The sequence below is a fragment of the Cucurbita moschata genome, unplaced genomic scaffold (genome assembly GCF_002738365.1).
Source record: "Cucurbita moschata cultivar Rifu unplaced genomic scaffold, Cmos_1.0 Cmo_Scf00026, whole genome shotgun sequence".
Classification (NCBI taxonomy): domain Eukaryota; kingdom Viridiplantae; phylum Streptophyta; class Magnoliopsida; order Cucurbitales; family Cucurbitaceae; genus Cucurbita; species Cucurbita moschata.
The window spans coordinates 1777197-1796810 of NW_019268542.1; the positions used below are offsets into that span (position 1 = coordinate 1777197).

General features: G+C 35.9%; 1 non-coding gene across 1 annotated transcript; it reads right to left on the minus strand.

The window, feature by feature from the left end:
• TRNAL-UAA lies at window positions 1-83 on the minus strand. Its single transcript has one exon. It is a non-coding gene; the product is annotated as a tRNA-Leu (tRNA).
• Between the last annotated feature and the right edge of the window lie 19531 nt (window positions 84-19614).

The following is a 19614-nucleotide window of genomic DNA, read 5'->3' on the forward strand; positions in this document are numbered from 1 at the left end:
TGCTGGTTATGGGGTTCGAACCCATGCGCACTTGTGTGCAGAAGATCTTAAGTCTTCCCCCTTAACCTCTCGGGCAAACCAACTAATTTTGTTTACCAAAATTAAATTTAGCTAAACTAAATTTAAATTAATTAAATAAATATTGAAAATAAGTATGAATACTAAATTTGCGTTTGAGAAATATATTTGAGAAATATATTAGAAAATGATAAGAGTTGGGGCATCATAGGGTTAAACACATAGTACTCTACCTTTGCATTATATGACCAAGGAATACAATCGTCATTTATAGCTTCTATCACAATAATAAAACTCTACCTTTGCATTATATGACCAAGGAATACAATCGTCATTTATAGCTTCTATCACAATAATAAAAATTCTTATTCTAATTATATGACCAAGGAATACAATCGTCATTTATAGCTTCTATCACAATAATAAAAATTCTTATTCTATCTCCATTGATCGTATAAGACAAACCATTCACCACACGCAAGTCAATGAGACGTTCACCATTCTTGTTATACACTTTCATTGCAAACCTTCCGACTTTTTGTAATTCTTCTTCATTGACATTTTTAATTGGAACTAGATTTGAAGGAAACAGTTCTTCACACCTCATTTAGGAACACCTTTGATAGACAATTTCAACAAACTTTGTTCATGAATAGTTGAAGTTCGATATTTATAGTTGTGGTTGAACGCTATTCATATTGATATAGCCGAATCTTACAACAAAGACTAATTTCGCATTCCTTTGCTAGGAGATAGCTTTGAATCAAATTCTTTGGTTTGGATAATGGTGGCATTGTTTTAGTCAAACAATTAATCAAATGTATTACTAGTAGAACAAACATTTTGTAGGTATATTTTTTAGTTTTAGTAATAAATTACACATTAATAGTTCAATACAAGGTTACTTAAATTTCTGAGTAGAAGTTTAGATTGAGATCGGTTGAACAGGTAATCTTAAAATATATTTAAAACTAAATATGATTTCCCTTTTATACATTCACAACAACAAAATGTGCACGACCATAAAGTTAGCCAATGCTTTGCGTTGTTGATCTAGCCCTAAGCCTTTTCACTACTATTATAGGAGGCTTAACTTAGCCACTTATTTCTAATCTCTTTATTTCATATTAAGTCATTAGACGATTGACCTACAAGTAAGCTTGAAAAATGCACACCTGGAGAATCGAACCCCGATCAGTACCGTTGGAGGGTACCCACTACACAATAGATGCGCACATCGAAAGTAATGTATGTTTTAGTTGGACCATAAAGTAAGTTTGGCATGGTTAATCTAGCCCTATCACTTCACTGTATGTTTTAGTTGGACCATAAAGTAAGTTTGGCCCACTTCACACTCGATGCGCACATCGAAAGTAATGTATGTTTTAGTTGGACCATAAAGTAAGTTTGGCATGGTTAATCTAGCCCTATCACTTCACTACTATTAGATGATTGACCTACAAGATCGAACCCCAGTTAGTACTCATAAAGTAGTCAGTGGGAAGTAAGCTTGAAAAATGAACATCTGTGGAATAGAACCTCGATCAGTACCGTGGGAGGGTACTATGATACCACTACACTATATTGCACTTCCAGGTGGGAAGTACTGTGTGTTTTAGTTAGACCATAAAGTTAGCCAATTCTATGGCTTGGTCAATCTAGCCCTATAAGGCCCATAAGTCTAAGCCTCTTCACTACTATTATCTCTTGATTGCATCTAAGAAATTAGACAATTGATCTACAAGAAAGCTTAAGAAAATGCACATCCACAGAATCGAACCATGATTAGTACCGTGGGAGAGTCTATGATGTTGGGATTTATGCCATAAAGCCTCAATTAATACCACGGGAGGGTACTATGATACCACTACACTAGATGTGGGCCATTGACTTTTCCTTAGCTCTTTATCAATACTTTTTATAAATTAAAAACTAAAAATATACTAAAATAAAATTAAAAAAAATCAATAAATAGTTAGATGTTGTTTCAAAGCAATTATATACCGTGGAAATTGAAAAAATATTAGACGGTCTCCACATACCAAAACACGCTTCCTCTGTGTAGAAAATCTTAAGTCTTCCCTTTAACTTCTCAGACAAACCAGCTAATTTTCTTCATCAAAATTAAATTTAACTAAACTAAATTTAAATTAATTAAATAAATATTGAAAATGAGTATGAATACTAAATTTTCTTTCCTAGATGGTTCATAGAATGATCATTTTTGTTTTATATACAAATTTTCTAAATCGTAGCATGTTAAGATTATTTTAACTTTTTTTTTTTTAAAATAATTAATTCTCTTAAAGTAAGTTGGTTGTATCACTTATGAGAAGGTGTGAAGGATTAGGACAAAATAATATAGTATATAAAGTGGTAACACTCAAATATACCATATCAACCTAAGGTACGTTTTGTGCCCTTTTCATACGCGTTGTCGTTCATAAACGAGGTCAAGATTTTAGGTTTTCTAAATGTTCATAATATGTGATTATAGGCACTTTTAAGCTGTGAAACTCCAGTGAAGGAAGGAAGGCAAAGTGAAAGGCAAAAAAAAAAAAAAAAAAAAAAAAAAAAAAAAAAAAAAAAGAAAATGANAGAAGGGAGAGAAAATGTCGCAAGAGAATCGTGCAAGTAATTAGGCGAAAAATAAATGATCCGTCCCTATATGGGTCGGCCCCATCTGTGACCGGAGGCCCAAAACCCGCGTGATAAAAAGTTCTAGACTTTTAATAACATGGACGGTTACGATGTATGAAAAACATTGTAGAATGACTATGATAGCGTTTTTAGTAAGATATTGTATCTAATATTTTTTGGAGTGTTAATTAGAATTTTTATACTCATTCGTGCTACTGTTTCTAACCTTACATGACTTTTAGCAGTGAGACAGTATCAAAGAAACAACAATATGAGTATTGGATTTGAAATAGGTTTGAGTCATGTATTGGCTCTTGTAATTTTTTTGCTATATTTTATTGTTTTAAAAAATATTGTATCACTAGATCTCTACATGGATATTAAAAAATTATTCACATCAATCTCATTTTAATGTCAATATGGAATCTTTAGACTCTGGATGATGATCGCATTTATTTTGAGTTTCTTTTTTAGAAAAGAATTTACTAAAAATGGAAATAAGTTCTTGTGTTCGATATTAAAGAAATAAAATAAGGTTGTCATTTTGTTGAACCGAAAAACTTGTTTAACCATACAATTTAAACATGTTTTTCTTGGATTAGATTTTGAGGGGATAAAAATAAAAAACTAAAAATAACTAATTGTGCATATATAAATACATCTCCCATATCTCCAATCAAGTCATTCCAAAATTTATTTTTGTATTAGTTTTTGTTATCGATAATCATCATGTCGAAGGCAACCATGATTATTTTAATTGTGGTTCTCTTTGTTAGCATTGACATGATTAAGATAACAAATGCAACACAATACATCGGTTACGACCCTTTGAAAGGCAACCTTAATCCTGGATGTAACCCAAAACATCCTGAACTTTGTAAATTAACTCCTGCAAATCCATATGGAAGAGAATGTAATACTGTGAATGTTTGCTGAATCACCACACCTAAATGGTGTGAAAGTTATCTTATTTATAATCAAATAAATTACAAGGATATGAAAATAGTAATAAATGGAAATAACAATAAATGGAAAGATACCTATAGTAATAAGGCAAATATCTATATTTGCCTTATAATAAAATATCAAATATAATATATATGGTAAACTATAATTTATTACTAAATATCCTTAACACCCCACCGCAAGCTAAGCGTCGGATTTAAACTAACGTGAAGCTTGAATCTGAAAAATTCAAAGAGGTTGAGAAACACTTTTCGTGAAGATGTTAACAACCTGGTTCAGAGGAGGCGTACAGAAACACTTTCTTGGCCATCGAAAACTGAAGAGAGATCGCCGCTCAGCGGCGATGCTGTCTTGGCTTCGGTGAGAATATGTCTAACCCATGAAGAGGGATTGTCGCTTAGCGACGATGCTGCCTTGGCTCTGGTGAGAATATGTCTAACCCCAAGAAGTAGAAGGGGAAACCTAGAGCAAGGGACAAAGACAATGTTGAAGCTGGAAGAGTCGCCACATTGGGCGAAGGAGCCAATTTTGGCGAGAAGGGCGGCGGCAATTTGGTTGGCGAAGATGCCAGTGCGGCGCCCAGATTCCAAAGGTAAATCTCTGCAGAAGGTCGATGGGCTTATTGAGATTCTGTATATTTTTGAAGAGGAATGCTGATGAAGATCCTAAGATTAGGGTTTTTGTGAAGGATGAAGGATGAAGGGAAAATTGGGAAGAAAATGAAAGAGGCTATGTTTGGAAAAGGTGAGGTTGTATGTATAGAGTATGGCGAAGGATGATTTGGAGGTCAAAAGGGTGGAGCCGAAGAATAATCAATCGGCTCTACATGTGACAGCCATGACGACTGCCCCTACGGCATCAAAGGCAACAGTTGTGGTGGAGAAGAATAGTAGAAGATTTCAAAAGCCATTGAAAAGAAAGAATGTAGGTTGCTAAACCAAAATGGCTCTGATACCATGTAAATTAACTCCTGCAAATCCATATGGAAGAGAATGTAATACAATTGAACGTTGTAGAGGAGGTGATTCCAGCGATAATGATGAAAAAGTTGTTGTAGACAATAATGCATCGAGTAGCCCAGCCAATGAATCGTGACGAAGAACCTAGTTTAAATTGAATTGTGTAATAAACTAAATTATTGTTCTTTTATTAAAATTTTTATTCATTGAGAGATGTTATTTTAAAGAAAATTAATATTAAATTCATATATTTTTAAGAATATTAATATTAATTCCATATAATTTATCGTATATTTCAAGTCATGACATTCCTAAGGTTAATTTCTTTACAAACTCATCAATCATAGTGTAACTTAATTTTTTTTTTTTTTTGTCATTAATACATACTATATAACTTTAAGTTTATGTTATTAATTACAAATCTATTACAAAATCTTTATTTTGAAATGGCTGTGAATAAGAGAAGAAAGCTTCAAATATTTTGAAATTCGAATAGTAAATAAGTTTTCCTCCTCAACGGATAACTCTGTATACATTGGCTTATAATTCATGAAGATTGAATCTAGAGTTTCATGGATGTCAAATCAACAAGTTTGATGAAGAAACCAGCTTGGATAGCCACTAGAGCGCGTAGGCAAACTCAAGTGTCTTGGCTTTGCCCCTCTCTTTTTTTCTTTGTATATAATACACCGATAGAGCCTGCCCCTACTACTTAAAAGAGAATGAATGCTGGAGGTTGAAATCTTCTTCGATACCAGCCTCAAGCTAGAAGACTGTGAGCCGGTCCAGCTGATGGAAAAGTGTGAATGTTTGCTGAATCCACCACACCTAAATGGTGTGAAAGTTATCTTATTTATAATCAAATAAATTACAAGGATATGGAAATAGTAATAAATGGAAATAACAATAAATGGAAAGATACCTATAGTAATAAGGCAAATGTTAGATATTTGCCTTATAATAAAATATCAAATATAATATATATGGTAAACTATAATTTATTACTAAATATCCTTAACACCCCACCGCAAGCTAAGCGTCGGATTTAAACGAACGTGAAGCTTGAATCTGAAAAATTCAAAGAGGTTGAGAAACAATTTTCGTGAAGATGTTAACAACCTGGTTCAGAGGAGGCGTAGAGAAACACTTTCTTGGCCATCGAAAACTGCAGAGAGATCGCCGCTCAGCGGCGATGCTGCCTTGGCTTCGGTGAGAATATGTCTAACCCATGAAGAGGGATTGTCGCTTAGCGAAGATGCTGACTTGGCTCTGGTGAGAATATGTCTAACCCCAAGAAGTAGAAGGGGAAACCTAGAGCAAGGGACAAAGACAATGTTGAAGCCGGAAGAGTCGCCACATTGGGCGAATAAGCCAATTTTGGCGAGAAGGGCAGCCGGAAGAGTCGCCACATTGGGGCGAAGGAGCCAATTTTGGCGAGAAGGGCGGCGACAACTTGGTTGGCGAAGATGCCAGTGCGGCGCCCAGATTCCAAAAGTAAATCTCTGCAGAAGGTCGATGGGCTTATTGAGATTCTGTATATTTTCGAAGAGGAATGCTGATGAAGATCCTAAGATTAGGGTTTTTGTGAAGGATGAAGGATGAAGGAAAAATTGGGAAGAAAATGAAAGAGGCTATGTTTGGAAAAGGTGAGGTTGTATGTATAGAGTATGGCGAAGGATGATTTGGAGATCAAAATGGTGGAGCCGAAGAATAATCAATCGGCTCTGCATGTGACAGCCATGACGACTGCCCCTGCGGCATCAAAGACAACAGTGGTGGTGGAGAAGAACAGTAGAAGATTTCAAAAGTCATTGAAAAGAAAGGATCTAGGTTGCTAAACCAAAATGGCTCTGATACCATGTAAATGTTTGCTGAATCCACCCCACCTAAATGGTGTGAAAGTTATCTTATTTATAATCAAATAAATTACAAGGATATGGAAATAGTAATAAATGGAAATAACAATAAATGGAAAGATACCTATAGTAATAAGGCAAATGTTAGATATTTGCCTTATAATAAAATATCAAATATAATATATATGGTAAACTATAATTTATTACTAAATATCCTTAACAAAAAGGATTGGGAAGAGAACATGGATGCATCTCTCTTCGATAATGTTTATGTCTTTGAAGATGGGAAATTGAGCCAATAGGGTTGATTCGGTCTTCCACTCCAGAATTGGTACCTCGCGGAAGAGTTCAGACCCATGCATCTAGAGTCAGAACCAGAGTCCGAGTCTGAAACCAAGTTGGAGTCTGAGTACAACTCTTCCTTATATCAGTCTGAGTCTACTAGTGAATCTCCTTTTAAAGAGGTGATCAACCTCTTCTTCCTTTTATCCTTTGAACAAGGTCTTTCCGTAAGCAAGTATTGGGTGGGCTACAACCTCTTTCTTTTCTTTTCCGAACAAGCTACAGCTTTTGAATCGAAGCCAGGTCACTCTTTCTAAAGAGAGAATAAAATCAGATTATGAGAATGAAATCTTCGTCTTCCGGGATTCTCTTTTCTAAGTGCCACGCTTACTCAATGTCAAACCAATGAAAAGAGTCGTCCTAGTCCACCACAGCTGAATACATACTTTTTTAGTTAGCCCGCCAACAGAAAAGGAAAGAAAGCAAAATGACTTGCTTCAACTGAAGAAAGGAATGTCCCATGACTCAGGCATGAACTTGCTTGAAAGGACAGTTAGTTGAATTAATAAGGTGCTTCAACTCAAAATAGAACATTCCTTTCGCAATGCTAAGGCCGATATCTTTCAACCAAGGATGAGTTCGATCCATTAGTTCTTCTGTATGACTTCTTTTTCTATTTAGTGGAAAGCATGGTTTAAGCTGGGGTGTACCCATTTTCTTCATACTCGATAGGATAGAAGGAACGATAAAGAAAGAAAGGTCAGTCGGCGAGCCCTACGGCTATTTATTCAAAAAAGAGATTGCCACTGCCTTCTTAAGAGTTAGTTATATTCCGTAAAAGCTTCTTCTCCATATTCCACAAGAAAGGGTTCGGATCATTAGGCTTTGCCCAACCCCCCCTCAAGAATCGGCGGAGTCAGATAGATCAACAACTTGTACTCCTGGAAAAAAAATATCCCATCACTAAACCTCAGAATATCCCATTCGAGGTCTTAGTCGAGACTTGGCTTTACGCCCTTTGGTCTTTCATTTTTCGTTTTAGTCAAATGTCTCCGGCTGCTGCAAGGCTATCTTTCTTTCATTCCAATTTTCAATGATTGACATTCCTCTGTATTCTGTTGTGCTCAGCGAACGGATAAAGCCCAGCAGGATGGGAAGTCACATCTCTTTCGGAGTGGAATCGGGAATCCTACTCTAAATCAGAATCAAATCACGCGCTCTAAAAGAACGAAAGACTCCATAGCCTGCCTATACTAGAAAAGTTGGTAAAGCCGTCTTGTACTACATCCGTACACCTTCAATGTTTTGCATTCGTTCGTCAAGGAATGTGTACTAGCCCCTATTGGAACTCCAATTAGGGTAATTCAACTTCTACGTACAAGTGGACCAGCCAGTCCGTCCGTCTAGTAATTGATTACGTATTCAAGGCCGTCCTAGCTTTCCAATTTCTCTGTCCTAACAGCGTTCGAAGCCCTTGCTTTAGATTCTTTCTTTCCTAACTCTTGAGTGTGGTATGAGTCTAAGTGTATTAGTGGTGTGTAAAGAATTTGCTTCCGTCTTTTGTGTAATCAGATTCTACTTGATTTGATTTGCCAAGGAAGAACGAAAAGGATTCTTGCAAGCGGGCAAACTTGAGCTTTTTCTTCCATGCTGCTTTTCTATCCCGGATCTAGCTGGATTCGCAGCTGATGCCAACAACGCTCTGGCTGCAGGTCGCTTTAGGTTTCATTCCAACACCTCAGTTTCTCAATACCAACAACGCTCTTGAGTCTTTATAGTCCACGCCCCATGCTTGTTTCTCAATACCTAATTGCCTATGTTATTCATTCTCGTTTCTATTTTCTCTCTTCATTCCCATTCTATTTTTAATGGTAATTTCTATATCTTTCCCTGATTTGACTGAATTCTTATGTAAATTTTTCATTCTCTCTTCATTCCCATTCCTTTTTTAATTGCAATTTCTATATCTTCCAAGGTTTGGTTTGACTGAATTCTTATGCAAATTTTTCATTCTCTCCTTTTTTTGTTCTATTTGGAGATTGACCAAGACCCTTCCAATGACCCCCTCTCTCTTCTCCTTCTTCCTTTGGGTTTTTCTCTCCTACTTAGTGGGTTAATCATATTCTGTCAAGTTAACATTCCTGCAGCCCGTTGAACTCTCGGCAGTTTTCGATGACAAAAAAAAAATACTATGCTGTCCAACCAGACGTCTTCTCCAAACCATGTTACTAACATCTTCACAAAAAGTTTTTCTCGACCTTTCTTTGAATTTTTTGGATCTAAGTTTCACGTTCATTCAAATTCGGCGCTCAGCTTGTAGGGTTTTAAGGATATTTAGCCTTCTATTACGGTTTATCATAGGTACCATATTTAATCCTTTATTGTAGTCAAATATCTAGATATTTGCCTCCTATTACGGCTTATCATATTTGCCTCCTATTACGGCTTATCATATTTGCTATTGTAGGCAAATATATTGTAGCCTTTTTAATTTATTTGTTTATTTGATTATCTAAATGTTTATAAATAGAGAACTTTCACCACCATTTAGGAACGATCGGTTTTAACAAATATTCTCACAGGTAACCAATTTCTTAAACACGTCTCCCAGCAATTAAGTAACTATTTGAATATTTTTTGAAGAAATACTTGTAGGAATAAACTAGGACTTCCAAGAAAAATGTCTATAAGATTATCATATGACTAATTTAGCCCAAGAATTTATGACTAAACTCAGTAAGATGAAAAGTTGATTGGTTTAGCTAGTATCCACGTTTAAGGACTTCAACAAACTTACGTTTTGTGCCCTTTTCATACGCGTCGTCGTCAGTAAACAAAGTTGAGATTTTAGGTTTCCTAAACGTTCGTAGATATGTGATTATTGGCACTTTTTAAGTGGCGAAACTCCGCGAAAGGAAGGAAGGAAGGCAAACAGAGAGGAAAAAAAGGACAAAAACCGGCATCGAAAATGACAAACAGAGGAGAGAGAAATGTCGCTAGAGAATCGCGCAAGGAATCGGGCGAAGAATAAAGGATCCATCATATTTCGGTTGGCCCCTTCTGTGACCCGAGGCCCAAAACCCGCGTGATAAAAAGTTCCAAACTTTGATAACATCGACTCTCATGACGTATGAAAAACATTGTAGAATGACTACGATATCGTTTTTAGTAAGCTATTGTATCTAATATTTTTTGGAGTGTTCGTTAAAAATTTTATACTCCTACATGTTACTGTTTGTAAACTTACATGACTTTGAGCGAGACAGTATCAAAGCATCCAGAAGATGAGTATCGGATTTGAAATAGGTTTGAATCATGTATTGGCTCTCGTACTTCTTGACTATATTTTATTGTTTTAAAAAATATTGTATCACTAGATCTCTACATGAATATCAAAAAATTATTCACATCAATCTCATTTTAATGTCAATATGGTATCTTTAGACTCTTTGTTTATTTTCAGTTTCTTTTTTAGAAAAGAACTTACTAAAAATGGAAATAAGTTCTTGTTTTGATATTGAAGAAATAAAATAATGTTGTCATTTTGTTGAACCTAAAAGTTTGTTTAACATACAAATTAAACGTGTTTTTGTTGGGTTAGATTTTGAAGGAATAAAAATAAAAAACTAAAAATAACTAATTGTGTGTATATAAATACAACTCTATACATCTCCGATCAAGTCATTCCAAAATTCATTTTTGTATTAGTTTTTGTTATCGATAATCATCATGTTGAAGGCAACCATGATTATTTTAATTGTGGTTCTCTTTGTTAGCATTGACATGATTGAGATAACAAATGCAACACAATACATCGGTTACGACCCTTTGAAAGGCAACCTTAATCCTGGATGTAGCCCAAAACATCCTGAACTTTGTAAATAAACTCCTGCAAATCCATATAAAAGAGGTTGTAATACAATTGAACTTTATTGAATAAAGTGAATTTTACGATCATTAATTTAAATCCAATAAACTAAGAATACTCGGGCTATAGTATGATTACTTAAACTATATGTAGAGACATAAGAATGGATCAAGTTCAAGTATATAGTCAAAATGATCGATGGTACAGGGATAAGGCTGAGTACCTTATCTTGGGGACACTATGGATGCGCCCCAATTTTGTATATGATATAAACAATATGATCACTAAATTGTACATGTGGAGACATGTGAGTGAGGGCGTCCTATGCAATGAGTATTGTATAAGATCGGACCATGAAGAAAATAACTCACTTTATAATGTCTTTTACTGTTGAGATTGATTTTTTCACTCGATGACCTACGTAACTTGACCTTAATCCTGAGCTAACTATGAACTCTTGTTTATTTAGAATTATCCTTAGATTTGTATGGGTGAGAGTGGCCCGAGTTCGCCGACTCAATAAGCCTCCCATTTCAAGGGTAAGACTGGGTGAATAGCTAGGGACATAGGGTGCAAGATAGAATTCGCTCCTACCCGCTTTTAGGGATAGTAGAGAGGTTGTTCCCTTAAGTACTGACTCCAGGTCTTGAACAAGGGGTCCCACCCTCTCATTGGCCCGAGAGGGATTCGGTTTGGTGGTTGGATCACAAACCAATTGTTCATTAGAGGGTCAGTGGGACTTAAGGAACAAAAAGTAACTTTAGAGGTAAGACGGTAAATTGACCCAGCTCTAGTTACGAGCAACCTGTGAAGGATCGACTTACTAATCATGGCTATATCAAATGGACAGAAATATATCTATAATGAGGGGAGGGACAGAAATATATCTATAGTGAGGGGAGTGCAACTATTAGGCTATAGTGAAGTGTCCTAGTAGTTAACGAATGTTGTTTAACAAGGTTAACGAGTTTAGCCAGTTAATCTCGAATCGTTGGAGCCTATGATCTATAGGTCCATTAGGTCCCTCTGCTAGCTCATATCAGACTAAACCTTAGAACACTGTGATGACTGAGTTCGAAGTGTTCGAATTCAAATTAGGGAATACATGCTAAATATATACCATATATTTAACAGAATTTTGTTTTAATTATGAATTAAAAAATAAAGAATTGGAGATATTTAAATAAGATTTAAATATTTTAATTATGAATAGTAATTCATATGTGCCGGAAATGATTGGAATTGACATTTTATTTAATGTTAAATATTAATTAAAGTTTTTAATTAATCATTTAATATTATTTTGATTTGAATTAATTGTTGAATTAAAATTAAAAAAAGTCAAAATGTTTACTTCACTTAATGGAAAAATCCATGTTCGAGTTAGTTGAATATTGAGTGTCAGTATATGGTTTAACAAACATAATCCTACAAATTTGAGTGGAATTTTAAGTGTTAAAATTTGGTAATCTCAAATTTACGTGAACAAGCAAATATGACTATAAATAGAGTCATCAACCTACATGTAAATTCTTCTTCAAAAACTTTGAGAAAATCTCTCAAAACTCTCCCTTTACATATACTAAATTCCTATCAAGTTTCATCACTCACCGGATTTCATAATCCCGTTCTAAGGCAGGAGAATAGTAGGGAAGACACTAGTGGTGGTTCGAAACTGGTTCGTTAAGAAAAAGGAATTTGAACTACAGAAGGTTAGTATTCAAACTCATTGAGTTTTAATGCTTATGAACATGCTAACTAATTTACTATAATTGATGTACTTAGAGTGCTAAGATCCAAATTGCTTCCGCACGTGTTATAGTAACACCATCACTTTGGATCTTCTTCTGCTTATATTTATTCGACCATTTGCCCAATTTAAAAGTGCTTTCGAGTGGCTAACAAAGATGAATCAAGGCCATAGTTGTCCGTTTATATCTAAAATTGGAGAAATTATTTTTGAAGGCTACCACAAGAACACCTTAAATTGTTGTACCATGAGATGTATGAGAGAAAAATAATAAAAGTATTTTAATGATTTTATAGGGATGTCATTTTAACATCTTACCACTGTTAAAGTATAGTCACATTCAATTGCTTCGTAATTAATTTTTCTTAAAATTGACACAAATGTATACGCATATTTCAATTTTTTTTTAATTATAATACGTCTTTAAGTTTTTGTTACTAATTACAAATCTATTACAAAATTTTTATTTTTGGTGTATTATTTCATGCATTTTCATATTAGATTTGAGCATGTGAGTCAATATTAATATATTTACATCGTTAATTTAGGTATGGAGTACGGTCACCATTAGAACGAAAGGATCTCTTGCATATTGGCGAGGATTACCTTAGGTTCCTTCTCATGTATCATAGTGACTTAAGGCGCACCTTGTGCAAGACCGAGGAAGGATCTAGACATACATGAAACCATACATGAAACCTAGAGCCAAGAAAGAAGAAAAAACAAACCTTAATTGTGAACCTCATATGGATTGAGTACTCCTTCAAAGAAGTATACTGAGGGTAGTTGAACAGTGACTTACCAAGTTGGTATAACCTTTTAGCCATGGGTGATCGTTAAAAATAGTATTGAGCACATAACCTAAGTTTTTGTTCATAGGATTAAGTCCGACGAGACCTATAAGTAGGTATACTCATCCCATGTTATTCTTCTTTTTTTTAGATCGAGTGTAGACCACTGTTGAGGGTGGGAGCATGGAAAGTTGTGCAACTTCATCTAGCCATCTTCCTTCTTGTCATTTTATTATTATGTTTTGATTTGACTTTGCATATATTGCCTTTGAACTATTTTTGTGTCTGTTTTTTAACTATTTTTATGTCCATTTTGAATGCGTATTTAAATTTTAAATTTCTTGTCTGTCCTTTTACAAAAGAAAATTTTACCGTCATTTTTTCCCTTGAGTATATGTAGCTACTTATGATTCGAGGTATCAAGAATTGGGTCATTACAATTTGATATCTCAGTTCTAAGTTGATTAGGTCTAATAGATAATTTTCTTTAGATAGAGAGTTAGTGTGTCCCTTGGGGCTTGGCTCATAGTGTAACCATCAGTTAAAAAAATAAAACAAATTTAGTAGCGGTAAAACTCTAGTTTTCCAGCGACCGTCGAAGTTTTCGTGACCCATGCAGACGGTATTGAAAATCAAGTCATTACAAAAAATCAGGTGGTTACAATTTGATATCACAGTTCTAGGTTGATTAGGACCTATAGATAATTTTCTTTAGATATAGATAATTTGCTTGGCTCATAGTGTAACAATTAATTGAAAAAGAAAAAAAATTTAGTCACCGGAAAGTTTTCTGACGACCGTCAAAGAAACACGCTCCACGACAGGCCAAAATTATCACAGACGCTTCCCTCAACCTTCAACTATCGCCACACGATCCAACATACCTACAGAGAAGAGAAACGAAAGAAATATAGGGAGAGGGAGAGAGAGAGAGATCGGAACTTTCTCAGCGAGATACAAGACGATCAACCCGACGTCAAAACAACTGAGTTATACCGCTAACGAGATCTCGGACGACCACATCAACCTAAGGTACATTTTGTGCCCTTTTCATAGATCAGTGCACATCCGGGAAATCAAACCCCGATCAGAACCATAGGAGGGTACTATGATATCATTACACTAGATGTGCACATCCAAGTGGGACGTAGATGTGTATTAGTTGGACCATAAAGTTAGCCAATTTTACGGCACGATCAATCAAGCCCTATCAGGTCCATAGGTCTAAGCCTCTTCACTACTAAATTATATAGAAAAATATTAAACGGTCTCCACATACCAAACCACGCCTTTTCAACTTGTTTTGTTCTAGTGCTGGCTATGGGGTTCGAACCCCATGCGCACTTATGTGCAAAAGATCTTAAGTCTTCCCCCTTAACCTCCCGGGCAAACCAGCTAAGTGGTGCACTTTTGTGCAGAAGATCTAAATTTAAATTAATTAAACAAATATTGAAAATTAGTATGAATACTAAATTTGCTTTCCTAGAAGGTTCATACTATGATAATTTAGCCTTCTATTATGGTTTATCATAGATATCATATTTGATTGTTTATTGTAGTCAAATATCTAGATATTTGCCTCCTATGGCTTACCATAAGTATCATATTTGCCTTTTATTGTCGGCAAATATATTGTATCCTTTTTAATTTATTTGATTATCTAAATGATTATAAATAGAGAACTTTGATCAACATTTATGTATGATGGGTTTTAACAAATATTCTCACAGGCACCAATTTCTGAAACACGTCCGAGCAATTAAGTAACTATTTGAATATTTTTTGAAGAAATACTTGTAGGAATAAACTAGGACTTCGAAGAAAAATGACTATAAGATTATCATATGACTGATTTAACCCAAGAATTTAAGACTAAACTCCGTCAAATGAAAAGTTGATTGATTTAGTTAGTATCCACGTTTAAGGACTTCTGCGACTCTGATTTTGAATCTAATTGCTCTGATTGAAGTTGAGACTCCTGGCAAAGTATAAATGACTCTATCATGTTGATATGAATGTTGTTCAAAAAAATTTCCAATTTTTATTTTTTGGAGAGCATGTTCACGTGGTTGAATTATCCTCTATGCTCATAATATTTGCATGTTTAGTGAGTCTTAGCTTTTTCCGTACTATATATATATATATATATATATATATTTTATCTTTCAAACAATGTAGTCGATTATGATCATATGGGCTTGCTAGTACTATGTATGGACCATTAGATTTCAACATATGATTATGAATTTATCTTGAATCAAGGGTCTACTAAGTATAGAGGAATACGACTAACCTATTTAGGGTCCGTGGTATATTAGAGAGTGCTACTAAGGAAGCGTCAATTGTGTTTATAAGTAGAGATGTATGCAACCTAGATAGAACACATCACCTTGATAAGGTTGAATAAGAAATAAGAGCAATTTTGACGGAGTATAGCTTTTTGTATGTATAGCTTCTTTGTGATTCAAATGAGAGCGAGGTTAAGAAGATTCATTGTTGTATGTTATTTTTCGAGATTATCGTTGAGTTTCTAGATTTATTATTGACATGGACATGTAGAGTATTTTAACTTTTGTTTTTTGAAAATAATTTATGCACTTAAACTAAGTCGATTGTATTAGTTAAAATCTACGAAAAGTTAAATGCTATTTTTTTTCGACTTAATTCAAACAAACATTAAAACTACTAACACGTCAATTTTTCGTGGGCTGTTAGTCTAGATGCACTCCATTAATTTAATTTTGATAGAATTTATAATTATTTAATTAATAAATATTAAATACAGTTGGTTAAATGATATTAAATGATAAAAGTGGTTGTCAAAAAAGTAATTTTAAGTCCATTAACCTAAAATTTTAAAACTATATGGTAAGAAATAAAAACAGATGGAATAAACCAAACATATTTGTTATTTATAAAAATATAAGGCAAAATAATATTTTTAAGGAAGTTTTTTTTATTTTTTTATTTTTTTTATTTAATGTATTTAATCTAGAAAGCATTCTAAATAAACCATAATTTGTTAGCGAGTTAGATTATCGAGATAGGAATTTTTAAGAATGGGGCAACCATTGAGTCTACTGGAGTAGAAGTGGAAGTATAGACGGAAGGACAATGAAGGGTCATGGTAAGAACGATTATTTTAGAAAAGCCGACGTGATTAGCTATTAAGTGATCATTTCGAAGACACGACCGATGCCTTATATAGTTTAGAATTGTCGGTCTTCAACATCATAGGAGGAAGTTGGAAAGCACGGATTGTTGAGATCTAAATTAGTTTCGAGTATAAAAGAGAAGGTGTGAAGGATTATAACAAAATAATATATAGTACATGAAGTTGTAACACTCAAATGTTTTAAGTGAATAAAAGTATATTTTAAAATTTTGAATCATAAGGAAAATAAATAAATAAATAAGAAAAGTTGAGTTAAGTTACAGAGTCACTCGAGAAAGAACTTGACGTCCTGTTTAAATTCAACATGGTGAAACAGGATGTAACAACCCTAAATTTCCACATATCTAGAGTCGCCACATCCTAATGCAGAATAAAAATCTAAGAATGCTCATCTTTATTACTGGAAAAATTTAAAACTTCAGAATACATTTAAACATTGGAAACCAATACCGAACTTACATGTTTCAAACATCGTGCTGGAGTTCAAAAGATAAAATAAAATGATTATAAATTAATTAATATAAATGAAGGAAATGCAAACGCCCTATCGTAACCAAGACTAGGAATTTTAAATATGCAACTATCCTATGCACGTGCCACAGTCTTTGATCATGATGCCACCGTCAACCGTACATGGGAGCCTTGCCTTTACCTGAAAAACAATATGGCACACGGCTGAAGAAATACTCAGTAAGTGACCCCACTATAGGGCTCATGCTAATGCAAACACATGCAATCATGAATAGGGACCTATCTCTAATCATCTTAGGGGTGGCCTCTAGTCTCGGACAAATTGGATGTGTAGTACTTCCCTACACACGACTCACACGTGCGAGTGTGAGTCCCAAGGGCGCTCGCACACCCCCTGGACCCTCTGGTCAAGTTAATCTGTAGTGACGTCCGGAGGTCAGCGGAACCCCATAGTTTCATGCGCCTCATGAACACCCTCATTTGTGTGCTTTCGCACCTGTGCGCATTTGTGCTCATCATAAGGTGCGCGTCTGCACTCATCATCTCTAGGGGAAGTAGCCCTATGCTTATGAACATACAATATGCATGAGGTCCCTCTAAATCCATCGTAATGTCTCTTCTGACACAACCCTCTAGTCTCATCTCTTTGTTACTCTAGGTAACGCATACTCGTGGATATTTATATTAATATCATTTTCATGCTCTTAGGGTTGTGTCTTATGTCGATCTAACGACATGATGCAATATGGCACTCATCATCATCTAGCATGCTCAATATGGAAAACATCATCATATTAAGGTAAAAAATTATGCAATCATCATGCTCATCATAATGCCACAACGTGCGTCAAAAATATCAAGCGTCATTCAACAAAATATGTATATACTACACATATCATCAAGCATCATAACCCACACATCATCATAATTCATACAATTTATTTAGCCTATTCTATAGTAAGGCCACTTACTTCGTTGGCCTTGGCCGAAGTACTCCCTAAATAGCTAAACGTAAGCTCCCGTTCCGTGAGAGTTGCTTCCTACGTCGCCGGGGTTTGTTTCCTATCACACCGTTCCCCACTTTCCGTTAGTATTTCACAATTAATTTATCGATAATTTAATAAATGTGAAATATGGCTCTAAAACGGCCTCGGATACCTTAATCGGGGCCGAAAACAGATCTGGGAGGGTCGAAACAGTGGAAACCGGGCTGAAAACAGGTGAGCCGAGCCGTTTGCGCCAAGCCGAGCTGAGGGACCGCCTGCGCCGCTATGTGACACGTGGCAGCAGCAGAGCGAGTCACGTCGCGCAGTAGCCTCGGGACGAAGCGCGGGTCGCAGTCCGGTTAGGGTCATGGTCTGGGTCGCGGGCTGTAGAGGCTACGGGGCCAAGACTACAGTTGGGCCTCCACTTATTAGGCTAGGCCGAAAGTTTTTTTTTTTTTTGGGTTGCAGGCCGGCTCGCTTGGACCGTGGGTCTGGTCTCGGGTTGGTTCAATTGAACCGTAACTTCTGGGCTGGTTTGAGGTTTGGGCCGCAGTAGTTGGGCTGGGCCGAAGGCAGAAGCCGAGGAAAGAATGGGCTGACCCTCTCAGATTCTGGGTTCGGGTTGACCCAGATCCGTGGGTCTCATCTTCCTTACCCGACTTCGGTCGATTTTCCGGCGAGCTTTCTCTCTCTCCTTCCCGCTACGTTTCCGTTGCCGATTTCGGTCCTCTCTCTTTCTCTTCTTCTTTATTTGTCGTCCTTCCTTCTTTTCTGGAAGTCTTGCGGCCTAAAGGTTCCTAAAATCACAGATCTATGACGATTAGAAAAAATCCAATTTTCCGACCTCGGTTACTGACAACGGCGTTTATGAAGAAGCGCAGAACGCACCTTGAGTTAACGTGCTTTCGCTAGGGACCGTTCTCGTGGTGGTAACAGGTCGTTTGGTGTCGGTTTGAGGGTGGTTTGAGGGTTCGTCAGAGAAACTGGACACTCGCCAATTTTTTTTTTTCGAAATCTCTCTTTCTCGTAGTTTCTGTCTTTTCTCTCTTTGCAGGTATCCTGATGGTGCTGGTGTCGTGGGCTGAGGGCTGGGCGTGTTGTGGCCGTCGTATCGCGTGGGTTCCGCAAAACTCGGCGGTCGCCGGAAAACTCGCGGGTTTTCCAGCGACTGAGTTTTTGTTTTTGTTTTTTTTTCTAGTTTTCTCGTTTTCCTTTTTTTATTTATTTATTTATTTTATATATATATATATATACACATTTTTTTTTCTTTCTTTCTTTCTCGGGTCGTTACACAGGAACTGGCGGAGCAGACGTGCGAGTCACTCGGGTGCGACGGAGATGAATCACTAGTAGTGAATTTAGCTTTTAAGTCGTATCATATGCTGGACGAGAGCGTGTCAATAGAGAAAAGGTCCGAGATGAGTGCGTGTCAGATTATTCATTTTTGCTAAGTTTAGGAGCTGTTTCGTGGTCCTCATAGAAGCAACCGGTAGTCACACTGTCCACTACTTAAGCTGAAATCATTAATGCTGCAGCTTGTGCAATCATTGCTGCTGCAGCTTGTGCTTGCGAAACCATATGGTTGAGAAGGATGCTGGAAAAGCTCGATCATATCTCAATTGGAGCTACAATGGTGTACTGTGATAATAGTTCCACTATTAAGCTAACCGAAAATCCAGTTTTCCACGATATAAGCAAACACATTAATGATCGTTTCCACTTCCTCTGTGATTTAAGTAAAGGTGGAACTGTGATGTCACAACATTGTCATACTAAAGAGCAAGTGTTTTATACCATAACAAAACCTATGACTCGAGTTGTGTTTGAGATGCTATGCGTGTGGCTTGGTGTC